Source organism: Aquarana catesbeiana, linkage group LG11, assembly GCF_042186555.1.
Source record: "Aquarana catesbeiana isolate 2022-GZ linkage group LG11, ASM4218655v1, whole genome shotgun sequence".
In the NCBI taxonomy this organism is placed as follows: domain Eukaryota; kingdom Metazoa; phylum Chordata; class Amphibia; order Anura; family Ranidae; genus Aquarana; species Aquarana catesbeiana.
In genome coordinates, this window is record NC_133334.1 from 7,162,490 (window position 1) to 7,189,020 (window position 26,531).

A 26,531-nucleotide genomic window follows, 5' to 3' on the forward strand; every position below is an offset into this window, starting at 1 on the left:
GTGGTGGTATGGGTTGGTGTCATGTCAGGTGTGGTGGTATGGGTTGGTGTCATGTCAGGTGTGGTGGTATGGGTTGGTGTCATGCCAGGTGTGGTGGTATGGGTCGGTGTCATGTCAGGTGTGGTGGTATGGGTCGGTGTCATGTCAGGTGTGGTGGTACGGGTCGGTGTCAGGTCAGGTGTTGTGGTACTGGGTCGGTGTCATGTCAGGTAAAAGTATTGGAGTCTCGGTTTTGTTTCATTGCTATCTGTGTTACCATTGGTCAGGTGTGGCATTATGGATCATCTGGTGTCAGGTCAGGTATAGTGGTATGGGTCGGTGTCATGTCAGGTATAGTGGTATGGGTCGGTGTCAGGTCAGGTGTGGTGGTACGGGTCGGTGTTAGGTCAGGTGTGGTGGTATGGGTCGGTGTCATGTCAGGTATGGTGGTATGGGTCGGTGCCATGTCAGGTATGGTGGTATGGGTCGGTGTCATGTCAGGTGTGGTGGTACGAGTCAGTGTCAGGTCAGTTGTAGTGGTATGGGTTGGTGTCAGGTCAGGTGTGGTGGTATGGGTTGGTGTCATGTCAGGTGTGGTGGTATGGGTTGGTGTCATGCCAGGTGTGGTGGTATGGGTCGGTGTCATGTCAGGTGTGGTGGTATGGGTTGGTGTCATATCAGGTGTGGTGGTACGAGTCAGTGTCAGGTCAGGTGTGGTGGTATGAGTTGGTGTCAGGTCAGGTGTGGTGGTATGGGTTGGTGTCATGCCAGGTGTGGTGGTATGGGTCGATGTCAGGTCAGGTGTGGTGGTATGGGTCGGTGCCATGTCAGGTATGGTGGTATGGGTCGGTGTCATGTCAGGTGTGGTGATATGGGTTGGTGTTATGCCAGGTGTGGTGGTATGGGTCGGTGTCAGGTCAGGTGTGGTGGTATGGGTTGGTGTCATGTCAGGTGTGGTGGTATGGGTTGGTGTCATGCCAGGTGTGGTGGTATGGGTCGGTGTCATGTCAGGTGTGGTGGTATGGGTCGGTGTCATGTCAGGTGTGGTGGTACGGGTCGGTGTCAGGTCAGGTGTTGTGGTACTGGGTCGGTGTCATGTCAGGTAAAAGTATTGGAGTCTCGGTTTTGTTTCATTGCTATCTGTGTTACCATTGGTCAGGTGTGGCATTATGGGTCATCTGGTGTCAGGTCAGGTATAGTGGTATGGGTCGGTGTCATGTCAGGTGTGGTGGTATGGGTCGGTGTTAGGTCAGGTGTGGTGGTATGGGTCGGTGTCATGTCAGGTGTGGTGGTAAGGGTCGGTGTCAGGTCAGGTGTGGTGGTATGGGTCGGTGTCATGTCAGGTATGGTGGTTTGGGTTGGTGTCATGTCAGGTGTGGTGGTACGAGTCAGTGTCAGGTCAGGTGTGGTGGTATGGGTCGGTGTCAGGTCAGGTGGGGTGGTATGGGTCGGTGTCAGGTCAGGTGGGGTGGTACGGGTCGGTGTCATGTCAGGTGTGGTGGTACGGGTCAGTGTCAAGTCAGGTGTGGCGGTATGGGTCGGTGTCATGTCAGGTGTGGCGGTACGGGTCGGTGTCAGGTATAGTGGTACGGATCGGTGGCGTGTCAGGTGTGGTGGTACGGGTCGGTGTCAGGTCAGGTGGGGTGGTATGGGTCGGTGTCATTTCAGGTGTGGCGGTACGGGTCGGTGTCAGGTATAGTGGTACGGGCCGGTGTCATGTCAGGTGTGGTGGTATGGGTCGGTGTCATGTCAGGTGTGGTGGTATGGGTCGGTGTCATGTCAGGTGTGGTGGTATGGGTCGGTGTCATGTCAGGTGTGGTGGTATGGGTCGGTGTCAGGTCAGGTGTGGTGGTATGGGTCGGTGTCAGGTCAGGTGTGGCGGTACGGGTCGGTGTCAGGTATAGTGGTTAGGTGCCGGTGTCATGTCAGGTGTGGTGGTATGGGTCGGTGTCATGTCAGGTGTGGTGGTATGGGTCGGTGTCATGTCAGGTATAGTGGTACGGATCGGTGGCGTGTCAGGTGTGGTGGTACGGGTCGGTGTCAGGTCAGGTGGGGTGGTATGGGTCGGTGTCATTTCAGGTGTGGCGGTACGGGTCGGTGTCAGGTATAGTGGTACGGGCCGGTGTCATGTCAGGTGTGGTGGTATGGGTCGGTGTCATGTCAGGTGTGGTGGTATGGGTCGGTGTCAGGTTAGGTGTGGTGGTACGGGTCGTGTCAGGTCAGGTGTGGTGGTACGGGTCGGTGTCAGGTCAGGTGTGGTGGTACGGGTCGGTGTCAGGTCAGGTGTGGTGGTACGGTTCGGTGTCAGGTCAGGTGTGGTGGTATGGGTCGGTGTCAGGTCAGGTGTGGTGGTACGGGTCATGTCATGTCATGTCAGGTGTCCACCCGTCTCTGCATTTCTCTCCATGTTTGCGTTGCCATACATCGTTATTTAATCACAGGGACATTTTCCCCCGAATGACGTCAGAGAGAATATCAGACAAAACAAAGGGCCGCCTCCACCTGGGTTAATATTTGTAGACGTGACAGTACAATATCTGCAAAGCCTGGTAGACAGACGTGTCTGAGATATATGGGGCCCTTCACTGAACCTTCGCTGAGTTCACAGACCGTGCCGTCTAATCTCTACTACATGGAACATTCACATTTCACATGCTTGCTGTCCCATATTTCATGTGCAATTGTGACTCTCCTTCTAGTACTGATCTATGGCAGAAAGTGTGGAAATCAACTAAAAGATCTGGAGGTTCTCCATAAATCAGGAGAGGAGAGACGAAAAAGAAAAAGGGATAAAATTTGATGGGAGGGATCCGAATATTTGTATTACTGAGTATAGTTGCTGACCATGTCCATCGCTTTATGACTATAGTGTCCCCATCTTCTGATGGCACCTTCCAGCAGGATAATGCACCATGTCACAAAGTTCCAATCATCTCACCACTGGACAATGAGGTCCCTGTACTCCAATGGCCTCCACACCACATCTCATCCAATAGAGCACCTTTGGGATGTGATGGAACAGGAGATTGGCATCATGGATGTGCAGCCGACAAATCTGCAGCAACTGCGTGATGTTATCCTGTCACTATGGAGCAAAATCTCTGAGGAACGTTTCCAACACCTTGTTGTATCTATGCCAGGAAGAATGAAGGCCAAAGAGGGTCCAACCCAGGACTAGCAAGGTGGTCCTAAAAAAGGAGGTCCAACCTGCTACTAGCAAGGTGGACCTAACAAATTTCCAAATGTATGTGATTTTCATTCGGTAAAGTCTATGCTCTTAACAACCTACGCCCTATCTCCTTTCTCCCCTTTTCCTCTAAACTCCTTGAGCGCCTGGTTTACAACCAACTGAGTGACCACCTCATTAAAAACAACCTTCTTGATCCCCTTCAATCTGGATTTCGCCCTCAACACTCCACAGAAACTGCTCTTTTAAAACTCACAAATGACCTACTAACTGCAAAAACCAACGGACACTATTCTGTACTCCTACTTCTGGACCTTTCAGCTGCCTTTGACACGGTTGACCACCCCCTCCTCCTCAAAAAACTTTACTCCCTCGGTCTCCGTGACTCTTCAGTGGCTCTCATCCTACCTATCCCAACGCACCTTCAGTGTCACTTACAATTCTACTTCCTCCACTCCTCTTCCCTTCTCTGTTGGGGTCCCCCAAGGTTCTGTTCTTGGACCTCTTTTATTTTCAATCTACACCTCTTCCCTGGGTCAGCTGATAGCCTCTCATGGCTTTCAATATCATTTCTACGCTGACGACACACAAATCTATCTCTCCACCCCTCAACTCACTCCATCAGTCTCCTCACGCATCACTAACTTACTAACCGACATATCTGTATGGATGTCACACCACTTCCTCAAACTCAACTTGTCCAAAGCCGAGCTTATAATATTTCCTCCCCCACGTGCCTCTTCCCCTGACTTCTCTGTCAAGAACAATGGCAAAACCATCCACATGTCAGGGTGTTATCCTGGACTCTGAACTCTCCTTTCGGCCCCACATCCAATCACTTTCCAAAGCTTGGCGCCTCAACCTCCGCAACATCTCTAAACTACGTCCCTTCCTAACCAATGAAACCACAAAGCTCCTGATTCACTCCCTGGTTATCTCTCGCCTTGACTACTGCAACTCCCTCCTCTTTGGCTTACCTTTAAATAGACTCCTCCCCCCTTCAGTCCATCATGAATGCTGCTGCCAGACTCATCCACCTTACAAACCGCTCAGTGTCTGCTACCCCTCTCTGCCAATCCCTCCATTGGTCTCCATTCAGTGTCTGCTACCCCTCTCTGCCAATCCCTCCATTGGTCTCCATTCAGTGTCTGCTACCCCTCTCTGCCAATCTCTCCATTGGTCTCCATTCAGTGTCTGCTACCCCTCTCTGCCAATCTCTCCATTGGTCTCCATTCAGTGTCTGCTACCCCTCTCTGCCAATCTCTCCATTGGCTACCACTCGCCCAACGAATTAAATCCAAAATACTAACAATAAGTTACAAATCCATCCACAACTCTGCCCCCAGCTACATCATTAACCTAGTCTCAAAATACCAACCTAATCGCCCTCTCCGTTCCTCCCAAGACCTCCTGCTCTCTAGCTCCCTCATCACCTCCTCCCATATCCGCCTCCAGGACTTCTCCCGAGCCTCGCCCATCCTCTGGAATTCCCTACCCCAATTTGTCAGACTGTCTCCAAATTTATCAACTTTTAGGCGATCCCTGAAAACTTTCCTTTTCAGAGAAGCCTATCTTGCCTCCATCTAACAACTGCACTATTTTCTCCATTAGTTCATCCCCCACAGCTATTACCCTTTTGTATAACTTGACCCTCCCTCCTAGATTGTAAGCTCTAACGAGCAGGGCCCTCTGATTCCCCCCTGTATTGAATTGTATTGTACTTGTACTGTCTGCCCTAATGTTGTAAAGCTCTACGTAAACTGTCGGCGCTATATAAATCCTGTATAATAATAATAATAATAATGCTTTCCGAAACTAAATGAAACAAACTCAATTTTGAAGTGCTTTCCAACATCAGGCTCTCAAAGGTTTCTACAAACGTTTGTTTAAAAACCTAAATGTATTACCAGCTTTACAAGACTCATATCTAACATCAGCTATATAACACTTAAGGTGTACATTCAGACTGGCCAGAACCTTCAAGAAGATCTCAGCACCCAGTAGACTAAAAACAAAAAGAGAAACTTCACAACGAGACGGAGAACCTTCTACCAGGAAACTATGAATGTAATCACGCCATATGTCTTACATGAAAAAGAAATCACTAACAATACAACGGAAGACTTTGTTTCCACCGGTACGCAAGACTTTGACACCATCTAATCTCTGATATACATTAATTATCGGTTGGAATGTCCTTGCGGTCTACAGTACATGGAAAGGACATAAAAACCGAGAAACAAAATCAACCAACACAGAGGTACCATTGTAGAAGGCTCAATGAAATGTGAGCACTCCACCTTATTCTATGAGAAGTTACCAAACAATAAACCCGGAGAACGTAATGAGGCTTCAGAAGAACACAACATACAGAAGACTAAAAATACGGGAACCTTCTAGAGATTTACACTTTAGACTCTCCATCCAGACAGATGGAATGTGACTGAACCCAGAACACCCCCAATATACACATTCATATTCACCAAAATATCCTTTCAAATGTCTTCATACTCGAGAGGAAATGATTCCACCAATCAAAGTGTTTTTTTCTGGCTTTGTATTGACTTGTTGTTTTATTGCTATAATGCAAAAATAGGTAACAACTGGTCATTATAATGAACTATCAACAGATTATGGGTGGTTTCCACTCAAGATGTCATCTTTTTTATGGTTTATTGTCTTAATATATTCATTTATTGATTATTATGATTTCACAATAATTTAAGTTGGTTTGGGTATCTCTCATTCATAGTATACTATTTATTTAATTTCTCTTGCACCTTTTCAAGCCTAACTCAATGTTTTCTGTTACCTTAAAAAGTTTGTTTGGGCCAACTTCCAAGCCTAGGCAAAGTCACTTTGTATAGTCCGATAAGTGGTAGAGGGGAGACTGAGGAAATGCTTCCACTTGCCTGCAGCAGACTGATGACATCATCTCAGCCTAGGCAAAGTCACTGCCTGGAGATCAAGGACAACAGCGTATCTGAAACATTATACAGTTACTATGTATACAGTGATATGTCAGGGATTTATTTATGAAGACTTGTAAAGTTATTAAAATGTCCACTTTAGGCATACATTAGAAAGTATGATGGGGGGGGGGTATTAACATCAGCATAATGGCAGTAAAAACACACAGTGGAACCGGGTGGGGTTATACACATGCTTTGCATTGTGGCACGGCCTGCTGTCATAACCCATCCAATTGAATAAGGCAGCGCAATGCACGCGGTTCCGGTGATGCGGGATTTTATGGGATAAAACTGACAGGGTGACTTTAAAGCCCAACTCCAGACATATCAAAAATTCATCCTTAGACTGAACTCCGCTCCTCCCCCCCCTTCCCATGGACTGCAAGGGTTACTATTAAGTTATGTCCGGGGGGGTACACCGCTGACTGTATTACTTACCTGTTTAACCGGATCTGGTGCTTTCCTCCTCTACCACATTAACCCTGTATTGTATGCCGAGGAGGCTGTATCTGACCATGGTTGGTCATAGCTTACACTGAGAAGGATCAGTCACGGAACTGGAGGGACACTGCTGGAGTGAGGAATAACATATTTCTTCCTTATCCTCTACCCCTAGATATAATGAGCAATTGACCCTTGCAGCGTGTGTCTGTGGGTGGGTCCGATTAGGGGGGTGGTGGATTTTCATACATCCCTGGAGTTGGGTTTTAGAACATGCTCCTATCTCCTCTCTTGCCTAACCCGGGCTCATACTCATGCCTAGGATAGACTCCAGCACCTTTTCTAAACCATCCTCCCTCGACATGTTGGTATTTCCTTTCATTTCTGTCAGAAAGCTTTGAACACATCTGAAGAATGCCATCCATGGCCAACACTGAGAAGGTTCTGGTGATTCCCTTTGCTGCCAATGGCCCTGGCCTTGTATTAATAGATCTGACGCCCCAGGGATCCAGAATGCACCAGAACCCAGCAATGTCAATCATTCTGCCCGGGATCCACCTGGCACCAGATAACAGCAACATTCTACCACGGTTCCAATTGGGCACCAGAACCCAGCAATGCCACCCATTCTATCATTGATCCAACTGGGCACCAAACCCAGCAATACCCCCCATTCTACCGCAGATCCAACTGAGCACCAAAACCCAGCAATGCCACCCATTCCATCATTGCTCCAACTGGGCACCAGAACCCAGCAATGCCACCCATTCCATCATTGCTCCAACTGGGCACCAGAACCCAGAAATGCCACCCATTCCATCATTGCTCCAACTGGGCACCAGAACCCAGCAATGCCACCCATTCCATAATTGCTTCAACTGGGCACCAGAACCCAACAATGGCCCCCATTCTACCATGGTTCCTTTTGGGCACCAGAACCCAGCAATGCCCCCATTCTTCCACTGATCCAATTAGGCACCAGAACCTAGCAATGCCACCCATTCTATCATTGATCCAACTGGGCACCAGAACCCAGCAATGCCACCCATTCTATCATTGATCCAACTGGGCACCAGAACCCAGCAATGCCACCTATTATATCATGGATCCAACTGGGCACAGAACCCTGCAATGCCACACATTCTACCATGATTCCAATTGGGCACCAGAATCCAGCAATGCCCTTCCATTCTACCACTGATCCAACTCGGCACCAGAACCCAGCAATGCCCCCCATTCTACCATGGTTCCAATTGGGCACCAGAACCCAGCAATGCCACCCATTCTATCATTGATCCAACTGGGCACCATAACCCAACAATGCCCCCCATTATACCATGGTTCCAAGTGGGCACCAGAACCCAGCAATGCCACCCATTCTATCATGGATCCAACTGAGCACCAGAACCCAGCAATGCCCCCCATTCTACCATGGTTCCAATTGGGCTCCAGAACCCAACAATACCCCCCATTCTACCACTGATCCAACTGGGCACCAGAACCCAGTAATGCCCCCCATTCTACCACAGTTCCAATTTGGCACCAGAACCCAGCAATGCTCCCCATTCTACCGTGCATCCAACTGGGCACCAGAACCCAGCAATGCCCCCCATTCTACCACTGATCCAACTGGGCACCAGAACCCAGTAATGCCCCCCATTCTACCACAGTTTCAATTTGGCACCAGAACCCAGCAATGCTCCCCATTCTACCGTGCATCCAACTGGGCACCAGAACCCAGCAATGTCTGCCATTCTACCACAAATCCCACTGTATCTCCTCCAATTCCATGTCAATTATAACCTAATAGCCCTCCAGCAGTAATCCCCATCTATGATTCATGAGAACTGCAGGTACAGTGTCTGTCTCCGGGCCGATCAATGACTTGAACACATTCCGCACAGCCATTGTTAGCAGATCTTCCCTCTCATTATGAGTGATGGCTGACAGCCATGATGGACGGTGCACCGTATGAATGCGAAGTATGTCTAAAAAGAGAATTGAACCTCGTTACATCGTCCACAACAACACATAACCAACACATAACCAGGTAACCAGCGACTCCAGAGAGTTTAGAGAAGACGGAACAATAAAACAAAGAACTAGATAGAGTCACCTATAGAGAGTCACCTATAGATAGAGTCACCTATAGAGAGTCACTTAAAGATAGAGTCACCTATAGATAGAGTCCTTTCCATTTCACAAAGCCACCCGGCCAGTAATCACAGAAACAGCCAAAGAAAAGTCAAGCGCTCCCTTTTCCCAGATCTCTTCATGTAACAATCATGGAGGTCCAGTCAGCAAAATTTTCTTCAAGTAGAGGTCCAAATCTCAGGTTTTTTTCCAATAATTCCAATAATTCTGATCCTTCACATCACAGCTCCCTCCCTCCTTTTACATCATAGTCCCCCCTCTACATTAAGACCCCTCCCTTTACATCATAGCCCCCCTCCATTACACATCACAGCCCCCTTCCATGTCACAGTACCCCCTTCTACTTCAAAACCCCACCCTTTACATTATAGTCCCCCTTTTCTATTTCATATCACGGTCCTCCCTCCATATCACAGCTCCCCCTTTACATCATAGCCCCCCCCCTCCATTACACATCACAGCCCCCCTCCATGTCACAGTACCCCCTTCTACTTCAAAACCCCACCCTTTACATTATAGTCCCCCTTTTCTATTTCATATCACGGTCCTCCCTCCATATCACAGCTCCCCCTTTACATCATAGCCCCCCCCCTCCATTACACATCACAGCCCCCCTCCATGTCACAGTACCCCCTTCTACTTCAAAACCCCACCCTTTACATTATAGTCCCCCTTTTCTATTTCATATCACGGTCCTCCCTCCATATCATAGCTCCCCCTTTACATCATAGCCCCCCTCCATTACACATCACAGTCCCGTCCCCCCTCCATGTCACAGTACCCCCTTCTACTTCAAAACCCCACCCTTTACATTATAGTCCCCCTTTCTATTTCATATCACGGTCCTGCCTCCATATCACAATATTAAAACAGAAAATACCATCCAGCTAGATCATAAAGGTTGCCACCATCCCTAAAGTCGAGAGATAAAAATACCCCCAAAAAATGTTGATGGGACTTTAACGGCAACCAAGTAATAAAAGAACAATTTTATTAGATACAAAAGGAACAATACACCCCGGCTTCCTCTTTTGGATCTTGGGGTGGTTTTTCCGCCGCCAGGACTTTGGCAATGAGATTCCAATATTGATATGTCTGGGTATGTTATTTCTCTTGATGTGACTACAATACTGAATGGTTTTTGTGATATAAAGCGGTTGTTCTAATATATTCATGTAACAATTTATTGATATACTCTTTCTTAATCTGGATTCTACTATACAGTGTGATTCTTCTCCACAAGTTAGCCCTGATGAAGGGACGTTTTGCACAGTCCCGAAACGCGTAGGTCCGCGTGGAAGACTTCACAAGTATCACTACCATTGCATACCGGTGATTTTAGCTATCTATTGTTATATACTTTTCTGCGTATATGTACATACCAATTTTGTTGTTTTGTATTGTTCCTTTTGTATCTAATAAAATTGTTCTTTTATTACTTGATTGCCGTTAAAGTCCCATCAACCTTTTTTGGGGGTATTTTTATCCCCTTCCTCCATATCACAGCCCCCCCCCTTTACATCACAGCCCCCCTCCATTATATATCACAGTCCCCCCTCCATGTCACAGTACCCCCTTCTACTTCAGAATCCCACCCTTTACATCATAGTCCCCCCTTTCCATTTTATATCACTGTGCTCCCTCCACATCACCTCTCTTTCTCGTAATAAGCATTTAACCCTTGCAGGGTTAACCCTACCCTGGGATATAGGACAAGGGAGGACTTTTTTTTTATATCCCTGGAGTTAGGCCTTAGGATGTGCTACTCTCTCCTCGCTCTCCTAACCTTGGCGTGTTTCATGTGACAACACTGAAGAAATGACAGTTTGTTACAATGTAAAGTAGTGAGTGTACAGCTTGTATGATTATAAAGGAATTGGCATATAGGAAATGCTTGTTTTGCATTTAGAGATTGCTGTAGATGTATATATACTCTTTAGGTCTATATGGCATAGACGCCATTTTATATATTATAATAAATATTTTTATACATCACTTTGTCAGATGTCATTCCTTAAGGAGGGCTCGGTGCCTTAAAAATCCCAATATCCAGTTGTCTTTTATTTGGTTCAGATGGTGACAAGCGTGTGTGGGGGCAACCAGGTGAGGAGTACAAAGACAAGTGTGTCTTGTCTACAGTCAAGCATGGTGGTGGGAGTGTCATGGTCTGGGGCTGCATGAGTGCTGCCGGCACTGGGGGCCTACAGATCATTGAGGGAACCATGAATGCCAACATGTACTGTGATATACTGAAGCAGAGCATGATCTCCTCCCTTCAGAGACTGGACCGCAGGGCAGTATTCCAACATGATAACCACCCCAAACACACCTCCAAGATGACCACTGCCTTGCTAAAGAAGCTGAGGGTAAAGGTGATGGACTGGCCAAGCATGTCTCCAGACCTAAACCCTTTTGATCATCTGTGGGACATCCTCAAACGGAAGGTGGAGGAGTGCAAGGTCTCTAACATCCACCAGCTCTGTGATGTCATCATGGAGGAGGGGAAGAGGACTCCAGTGACAACCTGTGAAGCTCTGGTGACCTCCATGCCCAAGAGGATTAAGGCAGTGCTGGAAAATAATGGTGGCCACACAAAATATTGACACTTTGGGCCCAATTTGGAGATTTTCACTTAGGGGTGTACTGACTTTTGTTGCCAGCGGTTTAGACATTAATGGCTGTGTGTTGAGTTATTTTGAGGGGACAGTAAATTTACACTGTTATACAAGCTGTACACTCACTACTTTACATTGTAGACAAGTGTCATTTCTTCAGTGTTGTCACATGAAAAGATAGAAGAAAAGATTTACAGAGATGTGACTGAGGGGTGAACTTTATGCATATTTTTTTCCTTTTTATGCTAGAGCTGGAATACTGTGGTGGTCCCACATTATCCCCTGAGGAAGCCATTACTGGCGAAACATGTTGGGATTTAACATCCATCTGTGACCGCCCCTCCGTTTCTCTCGTGGGTCACCAGCAACCCAAAATATGTACCCTGTAAATACTCTATCATTGATTTTAACCATTTTCATATCTTTTTTGCACTTTGTTCTTTATTTCTTTGTATTTAATAAAGAAAATATAATTTTTTTTACAAAATCTGTTATGAAATTATTGTTGCTAGCACCGTTACAATCCCATTCCTCCACATTTTCAATTTTCGCTTAGCGGGATGAGGTGCATGACAACATAGAGCCACTCAGATTATATTTTATAACTTGGATTAAAGGTAAACTGAGTGAACTTTCTGACTTTAGCACAGTTCCGGTGTTTGCTGGATAGCACTTTTCTATCACACCTGCAGCAGGACATTGACAGGCAGACAGGTGGCAGCACAATGACGCCTTTTAATTGGCCCACCAAACAATTCTCCTAATGCCGAGCAACAGGCTAAAATAGAAATTGTTGCAGAAACATCTCCTCCGTATACTACATGTGTAACCTGAGAGTGCGGCGCTCAATCACAGCGGATGTTAGAGAAGAACAGGCATTACATTGCCGGCATTGACAGCCAATGAGCCGGATCAACGAACGCAATAAATACTGCGCAACCATCAGTCATGCTGACACCGTGAATGCGCACACAGGTGGTCACACAATGCCGGGGGGGACAAAGGTGGCAATCAGAGGGACAAAAACTCAGGGAGGAGGACTGCGTGCTACGTACTGGGGACCCGATATCAACTGACACCAACCCCCACCGGCTTCATACATACCGATAATAATAGTGTGTGACTCTGGGGGAGGGGACATTAGAGTGTAAGCTCCTTTGTAGAGAGACTGATGTGACTGTGGGGGAGGGGACATTAGAGTGTAAGCTCCTCTGTACAGAGACTGATGTGACTGTAGGGGAGGGGACATTAGAGTGTAAGCTCCTCTGTACAGAGACTGATGTGACTGTGGGGGAGGGGACATTAGAGTGTAAGCTCCTCTGGTACAGAGACTGATGTGACTGTGGGGGGAGGGGACATTAGAGTGTAAGCTCCTCTGGTACAGAGACTGATGTGACTGTGGGGGGAGGGGACATTAGAGTGTAAGCTCCTCTGGTACAGAGACTGATGTGATTGGCTCAGTGATCTCTGTACAGCACTGCGGTATATGTCAGAGCTATATAAATGTATAATAATAATAATAATAGTGTGTGACTGTGGGGGAGGGGACATTAGAGTGTAAGCTCCTCTGGTACAGAGACTGATGTGACTGTGGGGGAGGGGACATTAGAGTGTAAGCTCCTCTGGTACAGAGACTGATGTGACTGTGGGGGAGGGGACATTAGAGTGTAAGCTCCTCTGGTACAGAGGCTGATGTGACTGTGGGGGGAGGGGACATTAGAGTGTAAGCTCCTCTGGTACAGAGACTGATGTGACTGTGGGGGATGGGACATTAGAGTGTAAATTTCTTTATTAAAAAAATCACACAAACATACAGTTCATTAATAAAAACATATTTACACAAAAATAAACAACTACTAAACAAAAACAAGCGTGTTTACATCAGCAAGTAAAGAAAACCGTTTCCTGACAAGATTACATAGAAAGAAACACATTTTAATGACAACTACAAACCCCAAACCTCAACTTAAACACAATCCAGGCTAAGAAACATTTTGAGATTTAATCGCCATCAGGATGTGATTCCAAAACCCCCCCATTAACCCCTCCCCCCACATCATTCGCCCCGACTTCCACATCATTCACCCCGACTTCCACATCATTCACCTTGCATTCTGCACCAGCCACCCTCATTCCCTTCCTACCTCCCCCTCCACCATCATCCAATCCATCCCTCACTCCACCCCTCGGTGTCTGCCGACCTCTAGCCGCACTTCTGCCACACCGAGGAGGAGAGGTTGGCACCATACACTCTGGTCCAGCACCCTCCACTGCCTTCACTACACTAGGAGAAACAATAGGTGCAGACACAGACTTGACAACCACACTTTCTGACACTGACTGGGGAACCACAGACTGGGGGAACACTGACACCACAGACTGGGGGAACACTGACACCACAGACTGGGGGGACACTGACACCACAGACTGGGGGGACACTGACACCACAGAGGGCCTCACAGACACAGATTCTGATGGGACAGAGACACTAGGATCCCCTGGTACAACCTCCGCCAACCCAGACTCTTCTCCATCCAGACAGAAAAATTCCTCCACTAACTCTGGCTTATTGTGCAAAGCCTCAGGGCACCGGCTATAAGGGTGACCAAACTTATCACATAGGTTACATATAATGAGGTTACAGTCCCTCGCCAAAAGCCTCAGTTCCTGGTACAAAGAGCACTTCTGTTCTGGACATTTAGTGGAGAAATGTCCCTTGACTCCACATTTATGGCACAGCTTAGGTTGACCAGGGTAGAAGACGGTAATCCTATCTCTACCAATAAAGGCAGAGGAGGGCAAATGCTGGACCACATTCCCACACACACTCAACCTCATTGATACTGACCACCCACCCGTCCAGATTCCTCTATCATCCACAATCTTTTTTAGGGGACACAATGTTTCACCAAACCTCCTCAACCAGACCCATAAATCCATGGGGGGTATAGACTCATTCCTTGTCAGGATAGTTACATTCTTAATCAAGCGCTGATGTGAGACAGCGTTGGGGACAAGCCCCTTCCAGTCCGGCTGGCCCCCATATACATGCTCAAACCGCTCCCAAAACAGATCCAGCGATTCTGGACGCACAAATGATAAATCATATTCATAGGAACCAGCCAGATTGATAAGAGCATAAATGTCCTCTGCCTTAAATCCTATGGCTAGTATCTTATCCACAACCACCCTCCTGATAGGTGGAATATCTCCTCCTTCCCACCTGAGCTGTACCACATTCCTGCATTTAATGGAAGAAGGTGCATTAGGTGAAAATCGCACAACTGTCTCCCTTCCACCACCAGAAGCATGACTTTGTCCCGACAGCATTAGCATAGTTCATAACTGGGACAGATGACACAGTCACAGTGTAAGCTCCTCTGGTACAGAGACTGATGTGATTGGTTCAGTGATCTCTGTACAGCACGGCAGTATATGTCAGAGCTATACAAATGTATAATAATAATAGTGTGTGACTGTGGGGGAGGGGACATTAGAGTGTAAGCTCCTCTGGTACAGAGACTGTTGTGACTGGCTCAGTGATCTCTGTACAGCACTGCAGTATATGTCAGAGCTATACAAATGTATAATAATAATAGTGTGTGACTGTGGGGGAGGGGACATTAGAGTGTAAGCTCCTCTGTACAGAGACTGATGTGACTGTGGGGGGAGGGGACATTAGAGTGTAAGCTCCTCTGTACAGAGACTGATGTGACTGTGGGGGGAGGGGACATTAGAGTGTAAGCTCCTCTGGTACAGAGACTGTTGTGCCTGGCTCAGTGATGGTACAGCACTGCGGTACATGTCAGAGATATATAAATGTATAATAATATGTGACCGTGGGGGACATTAGAGTGTAAGCTCCTCTGGGATAGAAGTAGAGTAGGTCAGTACTGAGTTGTATTGTACCATATTAACCATTGATGAAAGCAGAAAGTTTGGGGTGCAGGTGATCCCCTTTATTAGTTATAAGAACTGTGAACCTTTCTGGGTAACATTGATCCTTTCTGTATGGCCTTCTATAAAGCCAGAAGAAGAAATCAAAGTCATCCCCAAAGTTTGAACCTTTAATAATGTAAGTAATCCAATAAAGGGGGATCACTTACATCCCAGAATATCAGCACAAATAATTGAGAAGGATTTGGGTCTCATGGACCGTCTATCCTGGGGGAGATGTAATGGGAAGGACGCACACAGAATTATCTGGACGCTGACCAATGACGGTTGTTATCTACCTGTAGAGACGTTTCACTTGGATACAAAGTTACTGAGGAGGAAAGTTACAAGTTCCAACATGATCTGCCGCTACTTGAGCAATGGAGCTCTCTGAGGACACTTTGTGACGTCAAGAGCAGTGAAGGCCAAAAATTTGTAAGCGCTGCCGAGATTCTCACAGATCATCGAACAAAATGATACGCGGCGACTTCAAACAGCTACAATCAGCCAAACATTCCATTTCTCCAACAAAGACCAGAGCAGAGTACCAAAGTATGAGTCCGGAGGGCAATGAGCTGGAATGGGCGAGTGAAGTCTCACTGGGCTTCAGAGCATCTCATGACCTTTTCTGAACTATGAAGATAGACTTTTTCTGCAATAAAAATATAAATGCGCTGAATTCTCACCATCTGGATGCCATAATACTACAAGCCTCAGGCGTTAATCAATAATCCATAATCAGAGGTTACTATTGGTAAAGCCATGTGCAGATCCAGGATGAAGGGACAAGACCAAGGCTAACTCCATAGACAGCAGGCTGAGCAAGAACAAAATGGTGTATGAAGGAATCTCCCCCGCCGGCTATTGTATGAAAACTGTCATAGTCCAAATAGTGACGGCATCTGATAGGACATTACGGGAGGAAGTCGTTAGCCAATGATTTTCCAGGACAGGAGATAGAGAGATACAAAGTAACATTGTTTATAAACATTGATTAGACGGGAGATAGAGAGATACAAAGTAACATTGTTTATAAACATTGATCAGACAGAAGATAGAGAGATACAAAGTAACATTGTTTATAAACATTGATCAGACAGGAGCTAGAGAGATACAAAGTAACATTGTTTATAAACATTGATTAGACAGAGATAGAGAGATACAAAGTAACATTGTTTATAAACATTGATTAGACAGAGATAGAGAGATACAAAGTAACATTGTTTATAAACATTGATTAGACAGAGATAGAGAGATACAAAGTAACATTGTTTATAAACATTGATTAGAAGGGAGATAGAGAGATACAAATTAAAATTGTTTATAAACAATCAGCTTCCAGGTTTTATTGTCAAAGCTTAATTGAAGAAGCTGAAGTTAAAGCTGATTGGCTGCCATGCACAGCTGCACCAGGGTTTTGCTTTCTCCAGTCTTAGTAAATCCCCCCCAAAATAACATTCAGCATTTTCTTTTTTCTCACTGAGTTCCCAATGACAATAATTCAGTACTTTATTATGCGGCTGTTATATGAATTATTCTTCACAGCAAGTTGATTATTATTCTTTTTTAAATTATAGAGAGGGAACCATTATGGAGAATAAAAAGCTCCATTTGTTGTTGCCACCATCCCAAATACATTGTGTATTTAGGGATGAGCCGAACACCCCCCTGTTCAGTTCGCACCAGAACATGCGAACAGGCAAAAAATTTGTTTGAACACGTGAACACCGTTAAAGTCTATGGGACACGAACATGAATAATCAAAAGTGCTAATTTTAAAGGCTTATATGCAAGTTATTGTCATAAAAAGTGTTTGGGGACCCGGGTCCTGCCCCAGGGGACATGGATCAATGCAAAAAAAGTTTTAAAAACGTGCTAATTTTGGCATTCCCGTGATACCACAGGGAAGTCCCGTCACACAGCGGGAGCCTCCCTCCATGCCATCATGGATGCAGAGCGGCCCGAAAAGAAGATGAAGAGAAGAAGATGAAGAAGAGAAGAAGATGAAGAGAAGAAGGTGAAGAGAAGAGCGGGAGCCACCCTCCATGCCATCTTGGATGTGGAGCGGCCTGAGGAGAAGAAGGGAAGAAGACGCAGACGCCGTGGAGGAGATGATGGACGAGAACACCGGAGGAAGAACCAGAAGAGCCAGAAGAACCAGAAGAAGAAGAAGATGGAGGAAGAAACCAAAGGAAGATGGAAGATAGAAGATAGAAGAAAGAAGAAGCATTTAAATAAAGGAATTGTCAAAAAACTGTCTCTTGTCATTTTTAACATCTTTGACAGTTTTTTAGTGAAATGTAGTACCCCCTTACCATTTCACACAGGGGGGAGGGCCGGGATCTGGGGGTCTCCTTGTTAAAGGGGGCTTCCAGATTCTGATAAGCCCCCGTCCGCAGACCCCCACAACCACCGGCCAGGGTTGTGGGGATGAGGCCCTTGTCCTCATCAACATGGGGACAAGGTGCTTTGGGGGGCTACCCCAAAGCACCCTCCCAATGTTGAGGGCATGTGGCCTGGTATGGTTCAGGAGGGGGGGGGCGCTCTCTCGTCTGCCCCTCTTTTCCCGCGGCTTGCCAGGTTGCGTGCTCGGATTAGGGTCTGGTATGGATTTTTGGGGGGACCCCACTCCGTTTTTTTTTATTTTGGCGCGGGGTTCCCCTTAAAATCCATACCAGACCTGAAGGGTCTGGTATAGATTTTGAGGGGGACCCCACGCCATTTTTTTTTTTAATTTTGGCCGGTGTTCCCCTTAATATCGATACCAGACCTGAAGGGCCTGGTATGGAATTTAGGGGGACCCCCACTTCATTTTTTTTTTAAATTTTGGTTCGGGGTTTCCCTGTGGGGAATTCCCATGCTGTTTTTATCAATGAATTTCTATGTGTATTGTCGGACCGGCAATGCATTAATAGCCGCGAGTAGTTTTAAATTACTTTTTTTCCTTTGAAATGTCATTTTGCTGTCAGACTGTTCTAAACATGGTAAACATGCGCCCCTTTACAGGCATACTATAGACACCCCCCAGGTATGACATTTAAAGGGATATTACACTTTTATTGTTTCACTTTAAGCATTATTAAAATCACTGCTCCTGAAAAAACGGCCGTTTTTAAAACTTTTTTTTGCATTGATCCATGTCCCCTGGGGCAGGACCCAGGTCCCCAAACACTTTTTATGACAATAACTTGCATATAAGCCTTTAAAATGAGCATTTTTGATTTCTCCCATAGACTTTTAAAGGGTGTTCCGCGGCATTCAAATTTGCCGCAAACACCCCAAATTGTTCGCTGTTCGGCGAACTTGCGAACAGACGATGTTCGAGTCAACCATGAGTTGGACTCGAACTCGAAGCTCATCCCTATGTGTATTTAAAGAAAATAAGTACCCCCCATTGGGTACTTATTTTCTTTAAATACACATTATTATTTTTTAGGCATTTATAGTGATCTGGGGGATTTTTTGTTTGTTTCAAGTTTTTACTGCAATCTTATTATCACAGTAGCGGATACATATTCAGATATAAAAGATTAGCGCAGACCGGATACATTGTTCAACCTTTCCCGAGCGTTTCACACTGGAGGAATTTCCAGGTCTCAGGAAATCATTTTCTGATCACCAGCTGGTGGAATGTTAATGTGATGTCATCAGTGAGGTGTTGATGTAATAATAAATATAATAATACAATGTATAGCATGTCCCTCTTTAATGTGAAATCTGGAATTGCTTTGGTGCTGAGTGACAACTCTCAGTGAACACTTCGCATTCATAGAGAAAATGGAAAGTGTTCTCTGAATGGCGCCCAGACTGAGCGAGCGAGTGACCTCCTGTGTTCACTAAGCTGAAGGGCAGCCAATTGGTACAGGAGCAGGAAACTAGTGGAGATCACTGTAGTAGCTGTGTAGTAGCGGCGTAGTAGCAATATCGAAGTCCTGCTATAAGTCACTGATCAACGCCATTACTAGTATAAAAATAAATAAAATTCCAGTATATATATATATGCACCATAGTTTGTAGGCCCTATAACTTTTGTGGAAACCAATGAATATACAGTGGCTTGAAAAAGTATTCATACCCCTTGAAATTTCCCACATTTTGTCATGTTACACCCAAAAACATAAATGTATTTTATTGGGATTTTATGTGATAGACCAACACAAAGTGTCACGTAATTGTGAAGTGGAAGGAAAATGATAAATGATACAAATAAATATGTGAAAAGTGTGGGGGAGGGGCATTTATATGGCGCCCCCCGGAGTCAATACTTTGTAGAACCCCCTTTCTCTACAAGTCTTTTTGGGGATGTCTCTACCAGCTTTGCACATCTAGAGAGGACATTTCTGCCCATTCTTCTTTGTAAAATATCTCAAGCTCTGTCAGATTGGATGGAGAGCGTCTGTGAACAGCAATTTTCAAGTCTTGCCGCAGATTCTCAATGTGATTTAGGTCTGGACTGTGACTGGGCCATTCTAACACATGAATATGCTTTGATCTAAACCATTCCATTGTAGCTCTGGCTGGATGTTTCGGGTTGTTGTCCTGCTGGAAGGTGAACCCCCCCCCCAGTCTCAAGTCTTTTGTAGACTCTAACAGGTCTTCTTCTAAGATTGTCCTGTATTTGTCTCCATCCATCTTCCCATCAACTCTGACCAGCTTCCCTGTCCCTGCTGAAGAAAAGCATCCCCACCACATGATGCTGCCACCACCATGTTTCACAGTGGGGATGGTGTGTTCAGGGTGATGTGCAGTGTTAGTTTTCCCCCACACATAGCGTTTTGCTTTTAGGCCAAAAAGTTGAATTTTGGTCTCATCTGACCAGATCACCTTCTTCCACATGTTTGCTGTGTCCTCCACATGGCTTCTCACAAACTACAAACAGGACTTCTTATGACTTTCTTTCACCAATGTCTTTCTTCTTGTCACTCTTCCATAAAGGGCAGATTTGTGGAGAACACGACTAATAGTTGTCCTGTGGACAGATTCTCCCACCTGAGCTGTGGATCTCTGCAGCTCCTCCAGAGTTACCATGGACCTCTTGGCTCTTCTCTGATGAATGTTCTCCTTGCCCGGCCGGTCAGTTTAGGTGGACGGCCATGTCTTGGTAGGTTTGCAGTTGTGCCATACTCTTTCCATTTTCCGATGATGGATTGAACAGAGCTCCGTGAGATGTTCAAAGCTTGGGAGATTTTTTTATAACCTAACCCTGCTTTATACTTCTCCACAACTTTATCCCTGACCAGTCTGGTGTGTTCCTTGGCCTTCATGATGCTGTTTGTTCACTAAGGTTCTCTAACAAACCTCTGAGGTCTTCACAAAACAGCTGTATTTATACTGAGATTAAATGAAACACAGGTGGACTCTATTTACTAATTAGGTGACTTCTGAAGGCAATTGGTTCCACTAGATCTTAGTTAGGGGTATCAGAGTAAAGAGGGCTGAATACAAATGCTCCCCCCACACACACACCTTTCACATATTTATTTGTATCAATTATTATTTTCCTTCCACTTCACAATTATGTGACACTTTGTGTTGGTCTATCACATAAAATCCCAATAAAAAACATATTTACGTTTTTGGTTGTAACATGACAAAATGTGGAAAATTTCAAGGGGTATGAATACTTTTTCAAGGCACTGTAGGTGTGGACACTCTCCTTCTTACAGCCACGGATGGGGGGGGGGGGGGGCTGTAATTCATTATGGAGTTCTTAAAAATGATAATTTGTCACTCAGAAACCTGAACTATTATGTCAGGTGAGATCATTTCACGGCTCTTGTGAAATCACGACACAAAACAATTATTCTAATTATAGAAGAAAAAAAAAAATCTTCATCTCTGTCCCGTATAAATGCCCCTCCCTGGTGTCGGCTGGGGTGGGGGTAATAAAGGTTTTGTTTTAGTTCACAACCCTGGCATTAATTACATTATAATGATGAGAAGTCCATGTTCCTCCACACACAGGATGCATTTCTCTGCTCCATGACGAGGATTATTGGCGGTGCAGAGAGAGAACGTTACAAGGAGGGGGTCTTGGCTGGCCGGACACTCAGATTTTAGAATGACTCTTCGTAGGAACATTCACATGAATGCCTGAACATTATATATATATTTTCAGACACCCTAAAGAATAAAATGGCGGTTGTTCCAATACTGGAAGCCTGATGAAGGAGCACGCATGCTCCCAACGCGTTCACATTACAGCATCATCCCACTGAGACCAGGAACCCTCCGAGTGACAACTTCCTCCTGCTCCCTGCATGTTCAAGCCCGGGACACCGGAAACCACTGGCGCCGCCAAGCAAGACCCTGCAGCGCTATGCCAGGATGCTCGTTTTTGGATCCCTGTCGTCCATTTGACATTAACAAAGACGTGCCTGCTTTTATCTTACTTTGAGTAAGTGCATTACTATTTAATTAAATGTGTTATAATTACTGCTGCACTTTGATAGGCGCTGCTTGTCCTTCTTATCCAACACTTTATGTCACACCATATCTTACAAACGCAATTTTATGGGGAAAAAATACACTTTTTTTAATTAAAAAATAAAACAGAAAAGTTAGCCCAATTTTTTTTTTTTTTTTATATTGTGAAAGATAAGGTTACGCCAAGTAAATTGATACTCAACATGCCATGCTTCAAAATTGTGCCCGCTCGTGGAACGGCGACAAACTTTGACCCTTAAAAATCTCCACAGGCGAAGTTTAAAAATTTCTACAGGTTACCAGTTTAGAGTTACAGAGGAGGTCTAATACTAGAATTATTGCTCTCACTCTAACGATTGCTGTGATATCTCACATGTGTGCTGTGTTTACTGTTTACATATGTGGGCACGGCTCACGCATGCGTTCACTTCTGCGCACATGCATGGCTATGGGGGAGACAGGGCACTTTAATTTTTTTCTTTTTTTTCTTATTTATTTAACTTTTTTTTTTTTTTTTTTTTTTTTTTTTACACTGTCCCTTTAAAAAAAAAAAAATTGGATCACTTTTATTCCTATTACAAGGAATGTAAATATTCCTTTTAACAGAAATAAGAAGGTCAGGAAGTCCTCTTTAATGTGAGATCTGGGGGGTCAAAAAGACCTCAGGTCTCACATTTACACTTGAATGCAATTAAAAAAAAAAAAAAAAAATTTTTTTTTTTTTTGCAATACATTTTTTTCCCCCTTTAAGACCAATGGGTGGAAGTGAAGTTTGACGTCGCTTCCATCATCCAATGGTATGGAGCGGAGTGGGGGGGGGCCATCATTGCCTCACTCAACTCCATGCTTCAGAGGGGAGAGGACCAGATCGCCTCTGCCGCTACCGTCGGCTCCGCTAAGCTAAGCGGCGGGGATGACTGGAACATGGCGGGAGGGGATGTGTACCTCTCCTGCTGCCGATAAAAGTGATCTCGCGGCGAATCCCCCGCAGAGACCACTTTTATCAGAAAGCGGACCGCCCGGCGTTTTTAAAAAATACCGGGGTTATGGCAGCTATGTCAAAGTGCCAACATATAACGCCGGCGGACGGTCCGGAAGTGGTTTAAATCAAGTTTGCGCCGGCATTGCAAGTAAGGGAAGCCGGCAGTGGAGCCTTCAGGCTTCCCAACCGGTTTCCTGCTGCACATGTGCGAGTCGCGCGGCGCTTTCTGAGTGGCCCCGTCATCTTCTGGGACACACACAGGTCCCAGAAGGCCGCGGGGGGGGGGCGTATATGACATACCTCGCCGCGGCAAGGTAGGATGGAAGTCCAGCTGGAGAAGAAAAAAAACAAAAAATTTACAAAACGACAAAAAAAAAAAACCAATATCCAAAAACAAGGGGGGTGGGGTGGGGGTGGGGTGCGCTATTGTTCAAGACCTACTTTCATTTTAGCCTGGAACTCTGCTTTAAGTTTTCCACCATCACTGCAGTTGAAAATGAATGTCAGCTGGACCTCCACTAACCATTAGAAGATTGAGGCCGAATCATCCGATTCACATGACAGGAGATTGTGAGCTCTCAATGGAGCCGCTTCACACATCTCCGTGACGGATGCGGTGTCCTGTGCGTTTTTGGCACCGTTTCAGGTCCGAAGATAGGCAAAAATTCTGGCCTGGTTCATTCCCGATACTGAGAACAGGAGACGCACCGGACCCCTGCTGTGAGCCACATCCGATTTAAGTGTGAACCCGGCCTGAATGAATGTTCTTAAAATTTAAGTTTTCAAAGGAAAGTCTACTAATTGTACGGCCAGCTTGGAGAGCCGAGCCGCTCCTCTGGTCCCCCCGCTGCCGGCTCACAATGATGACATCAGGCGTCGGATCTCAAAGACTACTGTTAAAAGCGATTCTAAAGTCTTCTTTTTTTTTTTTTTTGCAGGTGGTTTTGCAGAGCAGCCCCGATCCCCGAACACTCCACATCACCGTGCAGAACACCATACCCACCGTGAAGCATGGTGGTCGCAGCATCCTGCTATGGGGTTGTTTTTCTTCAGCTAGAACAGGGGCCTTAGTCAAGGTGGAGGGAATTCTGAACAATCCCAAATACCAGTCAATATTGGCACAAAACCTTCAGGCTTCTGCTAGAAAGCTGAACATGAAGAAGAACTTCATCTCTTAGCATGACAACCACCCAAAGCATCCATCCAAATCTACAAAGGAACGGCTTCACAAGAAGATTAATGTTTTTGAATGGCCCGGCCAGAGCCCAGACCTGAATCCCATTGAAAATCTGTGGGGTGATGTGAAGAGGGCTGTGCCCAGGAGATGTCCTCACCATCTGACAGATTTGGAGTGTGTTTGCAGAGAAGAGCGGGGCAAATATTGCCAAGTCAAGATGTGCCATGCTGATAGACCCATCCCCAAAAACACTGAGTGCTGGTATAACATCAAAAGGGGCTTCACAAGTATTAGTGTAAGGGGTGTGCAAACTTATGTGACCAGATTTTTTTATTTTTTTATTTTTACTTCCCTCCACCTAAAAGATTTTACCCGGGGTGTGTAGATGTGTGTCAAAAATAATAATTATTATAATTCAGGATATATATATATATATATATATATATATATATATATATATATATATATATATATATATATATATATATATATATATATATATATATATATATATATATATATATCCTGAATTATAATAATTATTATTTTCATAATTTTTGAAGAAGAATATTGTATAATATACAAAAATATTATTATTATTTATATTATATATATATATATATATATATATATATATATATATATACACATATATATATATATATATATATATATATATATATATATATATATATATATATATATATATATATATATATATATATATATATATATTCTTTTATATCAGTCATAAAATGGTAGAAAGTAAACATTACAATAATATCATTTCATGTCCGATATAAAAGAATATATATATATCTTGTATTATAAGAAGAAGAATTATTATGTTATATTAATATTATTATTTTATAAGGTTAAATACATTCTCCGATTAGATACATTCTATACTCCTGTCACAAATTCAAGTTTCTGGGAAGGGGAATTGGAGATCGCTGACATTTTATTACGATCGCCTTCTCGCTTTTCTTGCTCCTTTTTTTCTGGTAAATCTTTTATCCGGATTTAGTAACGAGTGATAAGAGCAAAAACTAATTAAAGTTTATAAATCCTGACAATAAAAACATGAAAAGGAGGAGAAAAGGATGGAAAGGAAATAAATAAAGGAAGGGATGTAATTTTGTTTCTTTTGTAAATAAACCAGAAACAAAACATTCATAGATATGAAAAGATAAACATGAAAAGGAAATCCTTCTTCCCTGTAAAGTTCTCTTTGTTTCTATCAGAAGATAAAATGAATTCAGAGACTCGGCGTTGTGCGTTCTCACCCATATCTGTGCGTCTCACAGCGATCTTGTACACAGCCCGGGGGCCCATGTCACCGCCAGCGTCCCCTGCCTGAGGTCTGACAAGGCGATCGACCAGCCGTACCGTCCCAGCTCTAAGCACCTCCCATTTCTGCTCCCACCTGTCTAAGCTCCACCCATCCAAGGTTACAAAAGGCAAGAGATTGTGAGTTTCAAGAAAAACTGAATAGTCACACCGAGGTGGATTTACTAAATCTGGAGAGATGAAAATCTGGTGTGCATAGAAACCAATCAGCTTCTTACCTTATTCTTTGATAATAAATCCTGGAAGCTGATTGGTTTCTATGCAGAACTGCACCAGATTTTGCACTCTCCTGTTTTAGTAAATCAACCCCATGGCATTACTCTTATCTCCCATCTGATCAATGTTTTTTAAACAATATTACTTTGTATCTCTCTATCTTCTGTCTGATCAATGTTTATAAACAATGTTACTTTGTATCTCTCTTTTTTCCTGGCTGAACAATGTTTATAAACAATGTTACTTTGTATCTCTCTTTTTTCCTGGCTGAACAATGTTTATAAACAATGTTACTTTGTATCTCTCTTTTTTCCTGTCTGAACAATGTTTATAAGCAATGTTAAAAGTGATATTAAAGGCAAGTTTATTTTTATAACAAACTAGTTATACTTACATGCTCTGTGAAATGGTTTTGCCCCCCCCCCCCCCCCCATCCTCCTCTTCTCTGGTTCTCTGCTGGCACTCCATGCTCCTCCCTCCTGCCAAGTGTCCCAATAGCAAACAGCACTGCTGTGTGTCCATTCAGACACGGAGATGTGGCTCAACCCCGCCCCCCTCTCTCCCCACTGCTGTCTCAGCCAATGAGGAGGGAGAGTCCCCAGAGAGCCAAGACTCTTGTGCACATTGCTGCATTGCGATTGGGCTCAGGTAAGTAAGGGAGGGGGGGTCTGCTGCACACAGAAGGGTTTTTACCTCCATACATAGAATGCATGAAGGTAAAAACCTCCAGCCTTTAACCATTTCAGCCCCGGAAGATATACCCCCCTTCATGACCAGACCATTTTTTGTGATGCGGCACTGCATTCCTTTAACTGACAATTGCGCGGTCATGCGACGCTGTTCACAAATAAAATTGATGTACTTTTTTCCCCACAAATAGAGCTTTCATTTAGTGGTATTTGATCACCTCTGCGTTTTTTATTTTTTGGGCTATAAACAAAAAAAGAGCGACAACTTTTATCATCAATTTAGGCCAATATGGATTCTCTGCTACATATTTTTGTTAAAAAAAATACCAATAAGCGTATATTGATTGGTTTGCACAAAAGTTATCGCGTCTACAAACAATGGGATATTTTTATGGAATTTTTATTTA

General features: G+C 44.6%; 1 protein-coding gene across 2 annotated transcripts in view; it reads right to left on the bottom strand.

The window, feature by feature from the left end:
• STK33 (serine/threonine kinase 33) overlaps positions 1-26,531 on the bottom strand; it is a 94,911-nt gene that overhangs the window by 50,682 nt on the left and 17,698 nt on the right. Inside the window, exon 1 of one of the 2 annotated variants that reach the window (XM_073603976.1) lies at positions 25,156-25,293. The exons of the other annotated variant lie outside the window; for it this stretch is intronic. The gene's annotated coding sequence lies outside the window, so the exon portion shown is untranslated. Of the gene's footprint in view, positions 1-25,155; positions 25,294-26,531 lie in introns of those variants that run through there. 2 annotated transcript variants of the gene reach the window in all.